The sequence below is a fragment of the Balaenoptera physalus genome, assembly GCF_965194825.1.
Source record: "Balaenoptera physalus genome assembly, chromosome: 20".
Classification (NCBI taxonomy): domain Eukaryota; kingdom Metazoa; phylum Chordata; class Mammalia; order Artiodactyla; family Balaenopteridae; genus Balaenoptera; species Balaenoptera physalus.
Window position 1 is genome coordinate 56,244,856 of NC_138901.1, and position 15,480 is coordinate 56,260,335.

The 15,480-nt window shown below is 55.2% G+C and overlaps 1 pseudogene across 1 annotated transcript; it reads right to left on the minus strand.

Annotated features, from left to right (window-relative positions):
* Positions 1–1,342: 1,342 nt before the first annotated feature.
* On the minus strand, positions 1,343–5,342 carry LOC309649979 (uncharacterized protein SPEM3 pseudogene; annotated as a pseudogene). Its single transcript has 3 exons — positions 5,180–5,342; positions 5,000–5,056; positions 1,343–4,881 (listed from the first exon to the last, which is right to left on the minus strand). The product of its transcript is annotated as an uncharacterized protein SPEM3 pseudogene (transcript).
* Positions 5,343–15,480: the final 10,138 nt, after the last annotated feature.

Below are 15,480 nucleotides of genomic sequence, written 5' to 3' on the forward strand. Positions count from 1 at the left end.
GGCTCTCCCGCTGGGACGTATCTCCTTGGAATCGGTGGTGGTAATGTTAGACAAGAACACACCGATAGTGTGCCTGTAGTGACCCAGGGATGGACATCTGACTCAGGGAAGGGACATATTAGTGTTGCCCACCTCAGACACACAAGTGGTGGCAGGGAAAACACTTTGCAATCTCGCAGCTTATGTGTGTATACAGAAGAGTTATCAGGACTGAAAATCAAGTCCAGAGGAAACTCCAGCTGGGCTAGGGCAGGGCAATGAAAAATTATGAGGGGAAGGAAATTGCTTTCAGCGGCCAGTGCTATCATGGACACAGCTTAAGTCCAGGCTGAAACTAGGAGCCAGAATAATAGGACAGAAAGATAGGACACCAGAGACACGCTCACAGATTAGACCAATGCATGCTGGACCAGGAATTCTTACATTCCTTTTTCCCAGGGGTCTGTCTCCACAGTGAACTAGGCCTAAGTCCATGGGCAAGAAAATTAAGTGGAGACACCTCGAAAAATTAGAGGCCTATGAAGGAGGGGACCGTCAGAATCCAAGGCTCAATTTGGGGAGCCTCAAACACAAGGTTTCCTAGTCACTGACCAAGAGAGGTCTTCTCCCTCAGTAACCAAGAGCCCCAAACACAGCCCAGAACGGGGGAGGCAAGTTTCCATACCTCAGGTCGTGACCCAAGAGACCAGATCAGGAAAACTGAAGCCTGGGCTTCTTCTCACAGTCTGGGGAAATCAGGCGTTGGGTGTCCATGCCTACATCTTACCTCCTCCCCAGAGGGTGGCTTCTGAGCCACCCTAAAAAGAACTAAGTTCTCTGGGCTCTGGGGGAGCTTTAAGATGCTGGGGGTGGTTGACAGGGAAAGGAAAATTGCTCTAAACTCTGAAGCACTGCTCTCCAATAGCATTTTCCATGATGATGGAAACGTTCTAAATCTGTGCTGTCCAATACAGTATCCGCTAGCTCCATGTGACTACTGAGCACTTAGAAGATCATGACACTGAGGAACAGAATTTTTTTCTTTTTTGGCCAAGCCATGAAGCTTGCAGGGTCTGAGTTCCCCGACCAGGGATTGAACCCCGGCCACAGCAGTGAAAGCGCCAAGTCCCAACAACTGGACCACCAGGGAACAGAATTGGACGCCAGGGAAATTCTGTTCCCCGAGGAAAAGAATTTTAACTTTTTAACTTAATTTTTAACAGAATTACTTTTCCTTAATTTTAACTAATTTATATTCTAATAGGCATATTTGGCTAGTGGCTACTGTAATTGACAATGCAGCTCTAGGGCCTTGGGGATAACGGATTTAGCTAGACAGCGATGGAGGGAAAGCAGGGATAGCTTAGGTCCTCATCAGGCCCTGTGGGATGGGGCTGGGGTGGATGTCCTCACACAACCACAGAACACTTCTCTTGTCTCTTGATTCCTCATGCATATCTGTCCCCTGATATCCCCACTCCTTGATGGTCTCCGGTGAGTTGTTGGATGTCTCTCGGTGAAGGCGCCTGGGAGACAGAGCTTCGCACTTGTCCCTGCCCGCTCTGAACTGTCTCTGGCGGGCTTCAAAGACCCCATGCCCTAGCTGGGTGCCTGACCCAGGACAGTAGGGCTTCCAGCTGGTCTTGGGAGGCGTAGACATCTGGCGATAGTTCTGGCAGGCTGGAGGAACTGTATCCATGGGGTGGTACACCCAGTCTTGGCTGCCTGCTCGCCGGGAGGATGATTGCAGCTCAGTCAGCTCAGGTACCTCTGAGAAGGTTTGCAGGTCATTGTAGGTCAACTGAGCCTTGGGAGAGCAGGAGTTCTGACTGGGTGGGACAGAAGTCCATGGTATGTGCTGCCCTGCATCCTCCTTTCCAGGAACTGCCTCAGATCTAAATAACTTTCGGGTCTGATGTGGGTCCAAAGCTTGGACAGAGGCAGTTCCTAGAGGGTTCTTGTGGAGGCCTGGATTTGGGATAACGCATGAGTTGTTATGGAGGCCTGATCTCTTGGATGAGCCAGAGTCTTGAGTAAGGGCTGGACCCTTATGGGGGCCAGGATCTCGATTAATTCCTGAGTACTTGTGGAAGTTAGGGTCGTGGGCATGTTCTGAGCTCCTGTAAATTCCAGCATCTTGGGTAAGGCCACATCTCCTTTTGACTTCAGTGGCTTGGGTAAGGCCTGGATTCTTATGAAGGTCAGAATCTTGCGTAAGGCCTTGGCTCCTGCGGACTCCAGAATCTTGGGTAAGACCTGGATTCTTCTAGTCTCCTGAGTCTTGGGTAAGGCTTGAGCCCTTATGGAGGCGAAGGGTTTGCACAAGGCCTGGGCTCTTATGGAGACCAGATTCCTGGCAAAGGCCTGAGCTCTTGTTGACTCCAGAGTCTTGGGCAAGGTATGGACTCTTCTGTGGCCCAGAATCTTGGGTAAAGTCTGCACTCCTAGAGACTCCTGGATCTTGGGCACTACCTGTACTCTTGTAACATCCAGAATCTTGAGAAGGGTGTGGGCTATTATGGAGGTCAGTTCTTTGGGAGAGCTCTTGACTTTTATAGAGTACAGTCTCTTGGTTTCGTTCTAGATTCCTATAGACTCCAGAATCATGCATAAAGCCTGAGCTCCTCTGAATGTGAGAAGTTTGGAGAAATGGTGTGTTCTTGTGGAGACCAGAGGGTTGGGGGAGATATGGGCTTTTAAAGAAACGTCCATCTCGAGTAGAACCTAAGCTCTTCTGGGAGCCAGAACCTTGGGTAATGACTGGATTCTTCTGAAGGTCAGAGTCTTGGGAAAGGCTTGGATTCTTGCAGAGATAAGGGTCTTGGGTAAGGCCTGGAAGCTTGTGGAGGCCTGGATCTTGAGCAAGGCCTGGGTTCTTTGGGAGGCCTGGCTCTTGGGTAAGGCCTGGGTTCTTGTGGAGACCTGGGTCTCGGATAAGGCCTGGGTTCTTGTGGAGGCCTGGATTTGGGGTAAGGCCTACGTTCCAAAAGACTCTACAGTCTTTTGAAGGGCCTGGGGTCCTTTGGAGGACAGAGCCTTGGTTGAGGCCTAGACTCTCATGAAGTTCAGGGAGTTGGGGCTGGTTTGGGGTTTGGGAAGTAGTGGATAACTGGGGAGGGATGGGGCCCTGGGAACAGAGGACAGACGGAGGAGACTTGGAGGTTGGGGGAAAGGTGGGGGGTTGTATTAAGGTGGAAGGCTTCTGGTGGTTGTTGTGTTGATGAAGGACAAAGGATCCGGGAGAAACAAGAGGCAGAGAAAGAGTGCATGGTGGAGGCATGGCGCATGGTGAGCTCTGGGCACTGGTTGGAGAATGGAAGCAAGGTTGAGAAGGTGCAGCATCCTTGGAGTACACCAGGAATTTGGGGTAGACTGGAGCCTGGGGGTCCGTGTTTCTCTTCTCAGAACTGCAAGGATGGAAGCTGCAGTAAGGGAAGGTCTTGGACTGCACAAATTTGTCTTTGGCATCATTTGAGATCTTCCATTCCATATTCCCCAATTCCAGGTAACCCAGTATGGATCCTGTGGAGGGCTTGGCACTGTCCCCACTACATTGCTTCAGTGTTTGCTCAGCTGTACCAGAGCTCACCAGACCATGCCCCTCTTGGGGCCTGCAGACGGTACCCAAGTCCTTTCTGGAGTACCCAGAGTTCCGAGGGGGACACACATGGACTACGTTCTGCTTTACCCTGCGGGCATCGTAGACCACCTGGCCGGAGGAGAGGCCTTGGCTGAAGGCAGACAAGGTACAGGGAATAGAAGCTAGGATGGGGATAGGGGTGGTGGAAGGGACCGGAGTGGTCGTCGGGGCCATGGCCAGCACTGGGACAGAGGTTGTGGCAGAGATCGGGACAGGGGCTGGTGTAGGGGCTAGGGCAGGAGTAGTAGCAGGGGCAGAAGTTGGGGGAGGGACTGGGGCCGAAGTTGGGGGAGGGACCAGAGTGTTGGCATGGGTATAGGTCAGATGAGCATGGGTCAGGGTGCAGACAGAAGTGTGGCCCAGGGACTGGGCTGAGGCGTTTGAGGGGGCCTGGGCGTGGGCCTGGGCTGGGGTATGGGCTGAGGTATGCTCAGGGCCATGAACCTCGGCAGGGCTGCGCTCAGGGGTGAGGGCTGGGGAAGGGGTCTGGGCCTGGGGGGTGGTGTGCTCAGGGGGGTGGAACGTGGAGCAAGTCTGGGCCTGAGGTGGGGCGTGCTCAGAGGGCTGGGTTGAGGGGAAGGTCTGGGCCTTGGCAGGTGTGCGCCCAGTGGGGTCCACTGGCGAGAAGGCCTGGGCCTGGGCGGAAGTGTGCTCATGGGCGTGGCTTCGGGAGCAGTTCTCGGCCTGGGCGGAAGTGTGCTCATGGGCGTGGCCTCGGGAGCAGGTCTCGGCCTGGGGGGGGGTGTGCTCAGGGGGGTGGGCTGAGGAGAAGGTCTGGGCCTTGGCAGGAGCATGCGCAGGGGGCTGAACTGGGGGGCGGGTCTGGACCCGGCCTGGGGCCTGGGCTGGGTCATAGTCTGGGGTCTTCGTCTTGCTCTCTTGGGGCAGGCGGAGTGGAAGCACGTCCACCTTGCTCATCCTGCGGAGCTTGGAAGTTGTCTCTTGCCTAGAGTAAAAGGTGGCTCGGGACTTTAAGGCTGTGACCCGAGGGGCCTCGCCAGCTCCCACTACCCCCTCCTTCCACAGTCCCCGTGGAGCCTCCATGGGAGCCCCAGCCCGTCCACACTGAGGCGGCATCCAGCAGCACCCAGAAGCCTTCTTATGTTTTGTGACTGGTATCCAGGAGTCAAGGTGGTTTGGGTGCCCGAGCAGGAAGCTTGGGCGATGGCGGAAGCGGGAAGAAATTCTTGAGCACAGGTTCTTGGGATCCACGGAGCAGCGCATGCACATGCGATGGCTGCCTACACAGCTGGCTTGCTTGTCTGCGGGGAAAGGCGAGATGGGACAGGGCCTGGGTTCCTAAGGGGCTGAGAATCGAGGCAGGGATAGAAGAAAGGGGACAGACCCACGTCCCCTGAGCCCACGCTGGCGCCCACTCACCTTTGGGGAAAATATGATTGAAAAGTGTCCGCATGAGCTCTTCAGATGCCTCCAGAGCTGAGGGAAGCAGGGGAGGGGGTAGGCCGGGAGCAGGGTGAGCCCTGAAATCCAACCCTTTTCCGGCCACACCCCTGCAGCCCTCCCACCTCAGCCCCTTCAAGACCCCAGGGCTCCCCCAACCCCACTGCCCAGATCCTGCCCTGACCAGAGTCACCACGTTGATCCCCAAGTTGAGCAAGATGAAGCTGCCCAGGATCAGAAGAATTGAGTCTCCTAGGTCCTGGCGTTTCCTGGGGTTGGTGCCAGAGCACGGCTGGGCTCGGTAGTGGGTTTGTTCACCCATGGCCGGGAGTCCCAGGGGTCTCTTTCCCAGGGGTGTGTCTCCACAGTGAACTAGGCCTACGTCCATGGGCAAGAAAATTAAGTGGAGACACCTCGAAAAATTAGAGGCCTATGAAGGAGGGGACCGTCAGAATCCAAGGCTCAATTTGGGGAGCCTAAAACACAAGGTTTCCTAGTCACTGACCAAGAGAGGTCTTCTCCCTCAGTAACCAAGAGCCCCAAACACAGCCCAGAACGGGGGAAGCAAGTTTCCATGCCTCAGGTCGTGACCCAAGAGACCAGATCAAGAAAACTGAAGCCTGGGCTCTTTCTCACAGTCTGGGGAAATCAGGTGTTGGGTGTCCTCGCCTACATCTTACCTCCCCCCAGAGGGTGGCTTCTGAGCCACCCTAAAAAGAACTAAGTTCTCTGGGCTCTGGGGGAGCTTTAAGATGCTGGGGGTGGTTGACAGGGAAAGGAAAATTGCTCTAAACTCTGAAGCACTGCTCTCCAATAGCATTTTCCATGATGATGGAAACGTTCTAAATCTGTGCTGTCCAATAGAGTATCCGCTAGCTCCATGTGACTACTGAGCACTTAGAAGCTCATGACACTGAGGAACAGAATTGTTTTCTTTTTTGGCCAAGCCATGAAGCTTGCAGGGACTGAGTTCCCCGACCAGGGATTGAACCCCGGCCACAGCAGTGAAAGCGCCAAGTCCCAACAACTGGACCACCAGGGAACAGAATTGGACGCCAGGGAAATTCTGTTTACTGAGGAAGAGAATTTTTAACTTTTTAACTTAATTTTTAACAGAATTACATTTCCTTAATTTTAACTAATTTATATTCTAATAGGCATATTTGGCTAGTGGCTACTGTAATTGACAATGCAGCTCTAGGGCCTTGGGGATAACGGATTTAGCTAGACAGCGATGGAGGGAAAGCAGGGATAGCTTAGGTCCTCATCAGGCCCTGTGGGATGGGGCTGGGGTGGATGTCCTCACACAAGCACAGAACACTTCTCTTGTCTCTTGATTCCTCATGCATATCTGTCCCCTGATATCCCCACTCCTTGATGGTCTCCGGTGAGTTGTTGGATGTCTCTCGGTGAAGGCGCCTGGGAGACAGAGCTTCGCACTTGTCCCTGCCCGCTCTGAACTGTCTCTGGCGGGCGTCAAAGACCCCATGCCCTAGCTGGGTGCCTGACCCAGGACAGTAGGGCTTCCAGCTGGTCTTGGGAGGCGTAGACATCTGGCGATAGTTCTGGCAGGCTGGAGGAACTGTATCCATGGGGTGGTACACCCAGTCTTGGCTGCCTGCTCGCCGGGAGGATGATTGCAGCTCAATCAGCACAGGTACCTCTGAGAAGGTTTGCAGGTCATTGTAGGTCAACTGAGCCTTGGGAGAGCAGGAGTTCTGACTCGGTGGGACAGAAGTCCATGGTATGTGCTGCCCTGCATCCTCCTTTCGAGGAACTGCCTCAGATCTAAATAACTTTCGGGTCTGATGTGGGTCCAAAGCTTGGACAGAGTCAGTTCCTAGAGGGTTCTTGTGGAGGCCTGGATTTGGGGTAAGGCCTGGTTTTCTGCAAACTCTACAGTCTTTTAAAAGTCCTAGGGTCCTTTGGAGGACACAGCCTTGGTTGAGGCCTAGACTCTCATGAACTTCAGTTGATTGGGGCTGGTTTGGGGTTTGGGACGTCGTGGCTAACTGGGGAGGGATGGGGCCCTGGGAAGAGAGGACAGACGGAGGAGACTTGGAGGTTGGGGGAAAGGTGGGGGGTTGTATTAAGGCGGAGGGCTTCTGGTGGTTGCTGTGTTGATGAAGGACAAAGGATCCGGGAGAAACAAGAGGCAGAGAAAGAGTGCATGGTGGAGGCATGGCGCATGGTGAGCTCTGGGCACTGGTTGGAGAATGGAAGCAAGGTTGAGAAGGTGCAGCATCCTTGGAGTACACCAGGAATTTGGGGTAGACTGGAGCCTGGGGGTCCGTGTTTCTCTTCTCAGAACTGCAAGGATGAAAGCTGCAGTAAGGGAAGGTCTTGGACTGCACAAATTTGTCTTTGGCATCATTTGAGGTCTTCCATTCCATATTCCCCAACTCCAGGTAACCCAGTATGGATCCTGTGGAGGGCTTGGCACTGTCCCCACTACATTGCTTCAGTGTTTGCTCAGCTGTACCAGAGCTCACCAGACCATGCCCCTCTTGGGGCCTGGAGACGGTACCCAAGTCCTTTCTGGAGTACCCAGAGTTCTGAGGCAGACACACATGGACCACGTTCTGTCTGGGCCTTGGGGGTGGTGTGCTCATGGGGGTGGAACGTGGAGCAAGTCTGGGCCTGAGGTGGGGCGTGCTCAGAGGGCTGGGTTGAGGAGAAGTTCTGGGCCTTGGCAGGTGTGCGCCCAGTGGGGTCCACTGGGGAGAAGGCCTGGGCCTGGGCGGAAGTGTGCTCATGGGCGTGGCCTCGGGAGCAGTTCTCGTCCTGGGGGAGGGGGGGGTGTGCTGAGGGGAGTGGGCTGAGGAGAAGGTCTGGGCCTTGGCAGGAGCATGCGCAGGGGGCTGAACTGGGGGGCGGGTCTGGACCCGGCCTGGGGCCTGGGCTGGGTCATAGTCTGGGGTCTTCGTCTTGCTCTCTTGGGGCAGGCGGAGTGGAAGCACGTCCACCTTGCTCATCCTGCGGAGCTTGGAAGTTGTCTCTTGCCTAGAGTAAAAGGTGGCTCGGGACTTTAAGGCTGTGACCCGAGGGGCCTCGCCAGCTCCCACTACCCCCTCCTTCCACAGTCCCCGTGGAGCCTCCATGGGAGCCCCAGCCCGTCCACACTGAGGCGGCATCCAGCAGCACCCAGAAGCCTTCTTATGTTTTGTGACTGGTATCCAGGAGTCAAGGTGGTTTGGGTGCCCGAGCAGGAAGCTTGGGCGATGGCGGAAGCGGGAAGAAATTCTTGAGCACAGGTTCTTGGGATCCACGGAGCAGCGCATGCACATGCGATGGCTGCCTACACAGCTGGCTTGCTTGTCTGCGGGGAAAGGCGAGATGGGACAGGGCCTGGGTTCCTAAGGGGCTGAGAATCGAGGCAGGGATAGAAGAAAGGGGACAGATCCACGTCCCCTGAGCCCACGCTGGCGCCCACTCACCTTTGGGGAAAATATGATTGAAAAGTGTCCGCATGAGCTCTTCAGATGCCTCCAGAGCTGAGGGAAGCAGGGGAGGGGGTAGGCCGGGAGCAGGGTGAGCCCTGAAATCCAACCCTTGTCCGGCCACACCCCTGCAGCCCTCCCACCTCAGCCCCTTCAAGACCCCAGGGCTCCCCCAACCCCACTGCCCAGATCCTGCCCTGACCAGAGTCACCACGTTGATCCCCAAGTTGAGCAAGATGAAGCTGCCCAGGATCAGAAGAATTGAGTCTCCTAGGTCCTGGCGTTTCCTGGGGTTGGTGCCAGAGCACGGCTGGGCTCGGTAGTGGGTTTGTTCACCCATGGCCGGGAGTCCCAGGGGTCTCTTTCCCAGGGGTGTGTCTCCACAGTGAACTAGGCCTACGTCCATGGGCAAGAAAATTAAGTGGAGACACCTCGAAAAATTAGAGGCCTATGAAGGAGGGGACCGTCAGAATCCAAGGCTCAATTTGGGGAGCCTAAAACACAAGGTTTCCTAGTCACTGACCAAGAGAGGTCTTCTCCCTCAGTAACCAAGAGCCCCAAACACAGCCCAGAACGGGGGAAGCAAGTTTCCATGCCTCAGGTCGTGACCCAAGAGACCAGATCAAGAAAACTGAAGCCTGGGCTCTTTCTCACAGTCTGGGGAAATCAGGTGTTGGGTGTCCTCGCCTACATCTTACCTCCCCCCAGAGGGTGGCTTCTGAGCCACCCTAAAAAGAACTAAGTTCTCTGGGCTCTGGGGGAGCTTTAAGATGCTGGGGGTGGTTGACAGGGAAAGGAAAATTGCTCTAAACTCTGAAGCACTGCTCTCCAATAGCATTTTCCATGATGATGGAAACGTTCTAAATCTGTGCTGTCCAATACAGTATCCGCTAGCTCCATGTGACTACTGAGCACTTAGAAGCTCATGACACTGAGGAACAGAATTTTTTTCTTTTTTGGCCAAGCCATGAAGCTTGCAGGGACTGAGTTCCCCGACCAGGGATTGAACCCCGGCCACAGCAGTGAAAGCGCCAAGTCCCAACAACTGGACCACCAGGGAACAGAATTGGACGCCAGGGAAATTCTGTTTACTGAGGAAGAGAATTTTTAACTTTTTAACTTAATTTTTAACAGAATTACATTTCCTTAATTTTAACTAATTTATATTCTAATAGGCATATTTGGCTAGTGGCTACTGTAATTGACAATGCAGCTCTAGGGCCTTGGGGATAACGGATTTAGCTAGACAGCGATGGAGGGAAAGCAGGGATAGCTTAGGTCCTCATCAGGCCCTGTGGGATGGGGCTGGGGTGGATGTCCTCACACAAGCACAGAACACTTCTCTTGTCTCTTGATTCCTCATGCATATCTGTCCCCTGATATCCCCACTCCTTGATGGTCTCCGGTGAGTTGTTGGATGTCTCTCGGTGAAGGCGCCTGGGAGACAGAGCTTCGCACTTGTCCCTGCCCGCTCTGAACTTTCTCTGGCAGGCGTCAAAGACCCCATGCCCTAGCTGGGTGCCTGACCCAGGACAGTAGGGCTTCCAGCTGGTCTTGGGAGGCGTAGACATCTGGCGATAGTTCTGGCAGGCTGGAGGAACTGTATCCATGGGGTGGTACACCCAGTCTTGGCTGCCTGCTCGCCGGGAGGATGATTGCAGCTCAGTCAGCTCAGGTACCTCTGAGAAGGTTTGCAGGTCATTGTAGGTCAACTGAGCCTTGGGAGAGCAGGAGTTCTGACTGGGTGGGACAGAAGTCCATGGTATGTGCTGCCCTGCATCCTCCTTTCGAGGCACTGCCTCAGATCTAAATAACTTTCGGGTCTGATGTGGGTCCAAAGCTTGGACAGAGTCAGTTCCTAGAGGGTTCTTGTGGAGGCCTGGATTTGGGGTAAGGCCTGGTTTTCTGCAAACTCTACAGTCTTTTAAAAGTCCTAGGGTCCTTTGGAGGACACAGCCTTGGTTGAGGCCTAGACTCTCATGAACTTCAGTTGATTGGGGCTGGTTTGGGGTTTGGGACGTCGTGGCTAACTGGGGAGGGATGGGGCCCTGGGAAGAGAGGACAGACGGAGGAGACTTGGAGGTTGGGGGAAAGGTGGGGGGTTGTATTAAGGCGGAGGGCTTCTGGTGGTTGCTGTGTTGATGAAGGACAAAGGATCCGGGAGAAACAAGAGGCAGAGAAAGAGTGCATGGTGGAGGCATGGCGCATGGTGAGCTCTGGGCACTGGTTGGAGAATGGAAGCAAGGTTGAGAAGGTGCAGCATCCTTGGAGTACACCAGGAATTTGGGGTAGACTGGAGCCTGGGGGTCCGTGTTTCTCTTCTCAGAACTGCAAGGATGAAAGCTGCAGTAAGGGAAGGTCTTGGACTGCACAAATTTGTCTTTGGCATCATTTGAGGTCTTCCATTCCATATACCCCAACTCCAGGTAACCCAGTATGGATCCTGTGGAGGGCTTGGCACTGTCCCCACTACATTGCTTCAGTGTTTGCTCAGCTGTACCAGAGCTCACCAGACCATGCCCCTCTTGGGGCCTGGAGACGGTACCCAAGTCCTTTCTGGAGTACCCAGAGTTCTGAGGCAGACACACATGGACCACGTTCTGTCTGGGCCTTGGGGGTGGTGTGCTCATGGGGGTGGAACGTGGAGCAAGTCTGGGCCTGAGGTGGGGCGTGCTCAGAGGGCTGGGTTGAGGAGAAGTTCTGGGCCTTGGCAGGTGTGCGCCCAGTGGGGTCCACTGGGGAGAAGGCCTGGGCCTGGGCGGAAGTGTGCTCATGGGCGTGGCCTCGGGAGCAGCTCTCGGCCTGGGGGGGGGTGTGCTCAGGGGGGTGGGCTGAGGAGAGGGTCTGGGCCTTGGCCGGAGCATGCGCAGGGGGCTGAACTGGGGGGCGGGTCTGGGCCCGGGCTGGGTCATAGTCTGGGGTCTTCGTCTTGCTCTCTTGGGGCAGGCGGAGTGGAAGCACGTCCACCTTGCTCATCCTGCGGAGCTTGGAAGTTGTCTCTTGCCTAGAGTAAAAGGTGGCTCGGGACTTTAAGGCTGTGACCCGAGGGGCCTCGCCAGCTCCCACTACCCCCTCCTTCCACAGTCCCCGTGGAGCCTCCATGGGAGCCCCAGCCCGTCCACACTGAGGCGGCATCCAGCAGCACCCAGAAGCCTTCTTATGTTTTGTGACTGGTATCCAGGAGTCAAGGTGGTTTGGGTGCCCGAGCAGGAAGCTTGGGCGATGGCGGAAGCGGAAATTCTTGAGCACAGGTTCTTGGGATCCACGGAGCAGCGCATGCACATGCGATGGCTGCCTACACAGCTGGCTTGCTTGTCTGCGGGGAAAGGCGAGATGGGACAGGGCCTGGGTTCCTAAGGGGCTGAGAATCGAGGCAGGGATAGAAGAAAGGGGACAGACCCACGTCCCCTGAGCCCACGCTGGCGCCCACTCACCTTTGGGGAAAATATGATTGAAAAGTGTCCGCATGAGCTCTTCAGATGCCTCCAGAGCTGAGGGAAGCAGGGGAGGGGGTAGGCCGGGAGCAGGGTGAGCCCTGAAATCCAACCCTTGTCCGGCCACACCCCTGCAGCCCTCCCACCTCAGCCCCTTCAAGACCCCAGGGCTCCCCCAACCCCACTGCCCAGATCCTGCCCTGACCAGAGTCACCACGTTGATCCCCAAGTTGAGCAAGATGAAGCTGCCCAGGATCAGAAGAATTGAGTCTCCTAGGTCCTGGCGTTTCCTGGGGTTGGTGCCAGAGCACGGCTGGGCTCGGTAGTGGGTTTGTTCACCCATGGCCGGGAGTCCCAGGGGTCTCTTTCCCAGGGGTGTGTCTCCACAGTGAACTAGGCCTACGTCCATGGGCAAGAAAATTAAGTGGAGACACCTCGAAAAATTAGAGGCCTATGAAGGAGGGGACCGTCAGAATCCAAGGCTCAATTTGGGGAGCCTAAAACACAAGGTTTCCTAGTCACTGACCAAGAGAGGTCTTCTCCCTCAGTAACCAAGAGCCCCAAACACAGCCCAGAACGGGGGAAGCAAGTTTCCATGCCTCAGGTCGTGACCCAAGAGACCAGATCAAGAAAACTGAAGCCTGGGCTCTTTCTCACAGTCTGGGGAAATCAGGTGCTGGGTGTCCTCGCCTACATCTTACCTCCCCCCCAGAGGGTGGCTTCTGAGCCACCCTAAAAAGAACTAAGTTCTCTGGGCTCTGGGGGAGCTTTAAGATGCTGGGGGTGGTTGACAGGGAAAGGAAAATTGCTCTAAACTCTGAAGCACTGCTCTCCAATAGCATTTTCCATGATGATGGAAACGTTCTAAATCTGTGCTGTCCAATACAGTATCCGCTAGCTCCATGTGACTACTGAGCACTTAGAAGCTCATGACACTGAGGAACAGAATTTTTTTCTTTTTTGGCCAAGCCATGAAGCTTGCAGGGACTGAGTTCCCCGACCAGGGATTGAACCCCGGCCACAGCAGTGAAAGCGCCAAGTCCCAACAACTGGACCACCAGGGAACAGAATTGGACGCCAGGGAAATTCTGTTTACTGAGGAAGAGAATTTTTAACTTTTTCACTTAATTTTTAACAGAATTACATTTCCTTAATTTTAACTAATTTATATTCTAATAGGCATATTTGGCTAGTGGCTACTGTAATTGACAATGCAGCTCTAGGGCCTTGGGGATAACGGATTTAGCTAGACAGCGATGGAGGGAAAGCAGGGATAGCTTAGGTCCTCATCAGGCCCTGTGGGATGGGGCTGGGGTGGATGTCCTCACACAAGCACAGAACACTTCTCTTGTCTCTTGATTCCTCATGCATATCTGTCCCCTGATATCCCCACTCCTTGATGGTCTCCGGTGAGTTGTTGGATGTCTCTCGGTGAAGGCGCCTGGGAGACAGAGCTTCGCACTTGTCCCTGCCCGCTCTGAACTGTCTCTGGCAGGCTTCAAAGACCCCATGCCCTAGCTGGGTGCCTGACCCAGGACAGTAGGGCTTCCAGCTGGTTTTGGGAGGCGTAGACATCTGGCGATAGTTCTGGCAGGCTGGAGGAACTGTATCCATGGGGTGGTACACCCAGTCTTGGCTGCCTGCTCGCCGGGAGGATGATTGCAGCTCAGTCAGCTCAGGTACCTCTGAGAAGGTTTGCAGGTCATTGTAGGTCAACTGAGCCTTGGGAGAGCAGGAGTTCTGACTGGGTGGGACAGAAGTCCATGGTATGTGCTGCCCTGCATCCTCCTTTCGAGGCACTGCCTCAGATCTAAATAACTTTCGGGTCTGATGTGGGTCCAAAGCTTGGACAGAGTCAGTTCCTAGAGGGTTCTTGTGGAGGCCTGGATTTGGGGTAAGGCCTGGTTTTCTGCAAACTCTACAGTCTTTTAAAGGTCCTAGGGTCCTTTGGAGGACACAGCCTTGGTTGAGGCCTAGACTCTCATGAACTTCAGTTGATTGGGGCTGGTTTGGGGTTTGAGACGTCGTGGCTAACTGGGGAGGGATGGGGCCCTGGGAAGAGAGGACAGACGGAGGAGACTTGGAGGTTGGGGGAAAGGTGGGGGGTTGTATTAAGGCGGAGGGCTTCTGGTGGTTGCTGTGTTGATGAAGGACAAAGGATCCGGGAGAAACAAGAGGCAGAGAAAGAGTGCATGGTGGAGGCATGGCGCATGGTGAGCTCTGGGCACTGGTTGGAGAATGGAAGCAAGGTTGAGAAGGTGCAGCATCCTTGGAGTACACCAGGAATTTGGGGTAGACTGGAGCCTGGGGGTCCGTGTTTCTCTTCTCAGAACTGCAAGGATGGAAGCTGCAGTAAGGGAAGGTCTTGGACTGCACAAATTTGTCTTTGGCATCATTTGAGATCTTCCAGTCCATATTCCCCAACTCCAGGTAACCCAGTATGGATCCTGTGGAGGGCTTGGCACTGTCCCCACTACATTGCTTCAGTGTTTGCTCAGCTGTACCAGAGCTCACCAGACCATGCCCCTCTTGGGGCCTGGAGACGGTACCCAAGTCCTTTCTGGAGTACCCAGAGTTCTGAGGCAGACACACATGGACCACGTTCTGTCTGGGCCTTGGGGGTGGTGTGCTCAGGGGGGTGGAACGTGGAGCAAGTCTGGGCCTGAGGTGGGGCGTGCTCAGAGGGCTGGGTTGAGGAGAAGTTCTGGGCCTTGGCAGGTGTGCGCCCAGTGGGGTCCACTGGGGAGAAGGCCTGGGCCTGGGCGGAAGTGTGCTCATGGGCGTGGCCTCGGGAGCAGGTCTCGGCCTGGGGGGGGGGTGTGCTCAGGGGGGTGGGCTGAGGAGAGGGTCTGGGCCTTGGCAGGAGCATGCGCAGGGGGCTGAACTGGGGGGCAGGTCTGGGCCCGGGCTGGGGCCTGGGCTGGGTCATAGTCTGGGGTCTTCGTCTTGCTCTCTTGGGGCAGGCGGAGTGGAAGCACGTCCACCTTGCTCATCCTGCGGAGCTTGGAAGATGTCTCTTGCCTGGAGTAAAAGGTGGCTCGGGACTTTAAAGCTGTGACCGGAGGGGTCTCGCCAGCTCCCACTACCCCCTCCTTCCACAGTCCCCATGGAGCCTCCATGGGAGCCCCAGCCCGTCCACACTGAGGCGGCATCCAGCAGCACCCAGAAGCCTTCTTATGTTTTGTGACTGGTATCCATGAGTCAAGTTGGTTTGGGTGCCCGAGCAGGAAGCTTGGGCGATGGCGGAAGCGGGAAGAAACTCTTGAGCACAGGTTGTTGGGATCCACGGAGCAGCGCATGCACATGCGATGGCTGCCTACACAGCTGGCTTGCTTGTCTGCGGGGAAAGGCGAGATGGGACAGGGCCTGGGTTCCTGAGGGGCTGAGAATCGAGGCAGGGATAGAGGAAAGGGGACAGGCCCACATCCCCTGAGACCACGCTGGCGCCCACTCACCTTTGGGGAAAATATGATTGAAAAGTGTCCGCAAGGAGCTCTTCAGATACCTCCAGAGCTGAAGAAAACAAGGGAAGGGGGAGGCCAGGAGCAGGGTGAGACATGAAATCCAACCCGTGTCCAGACACACC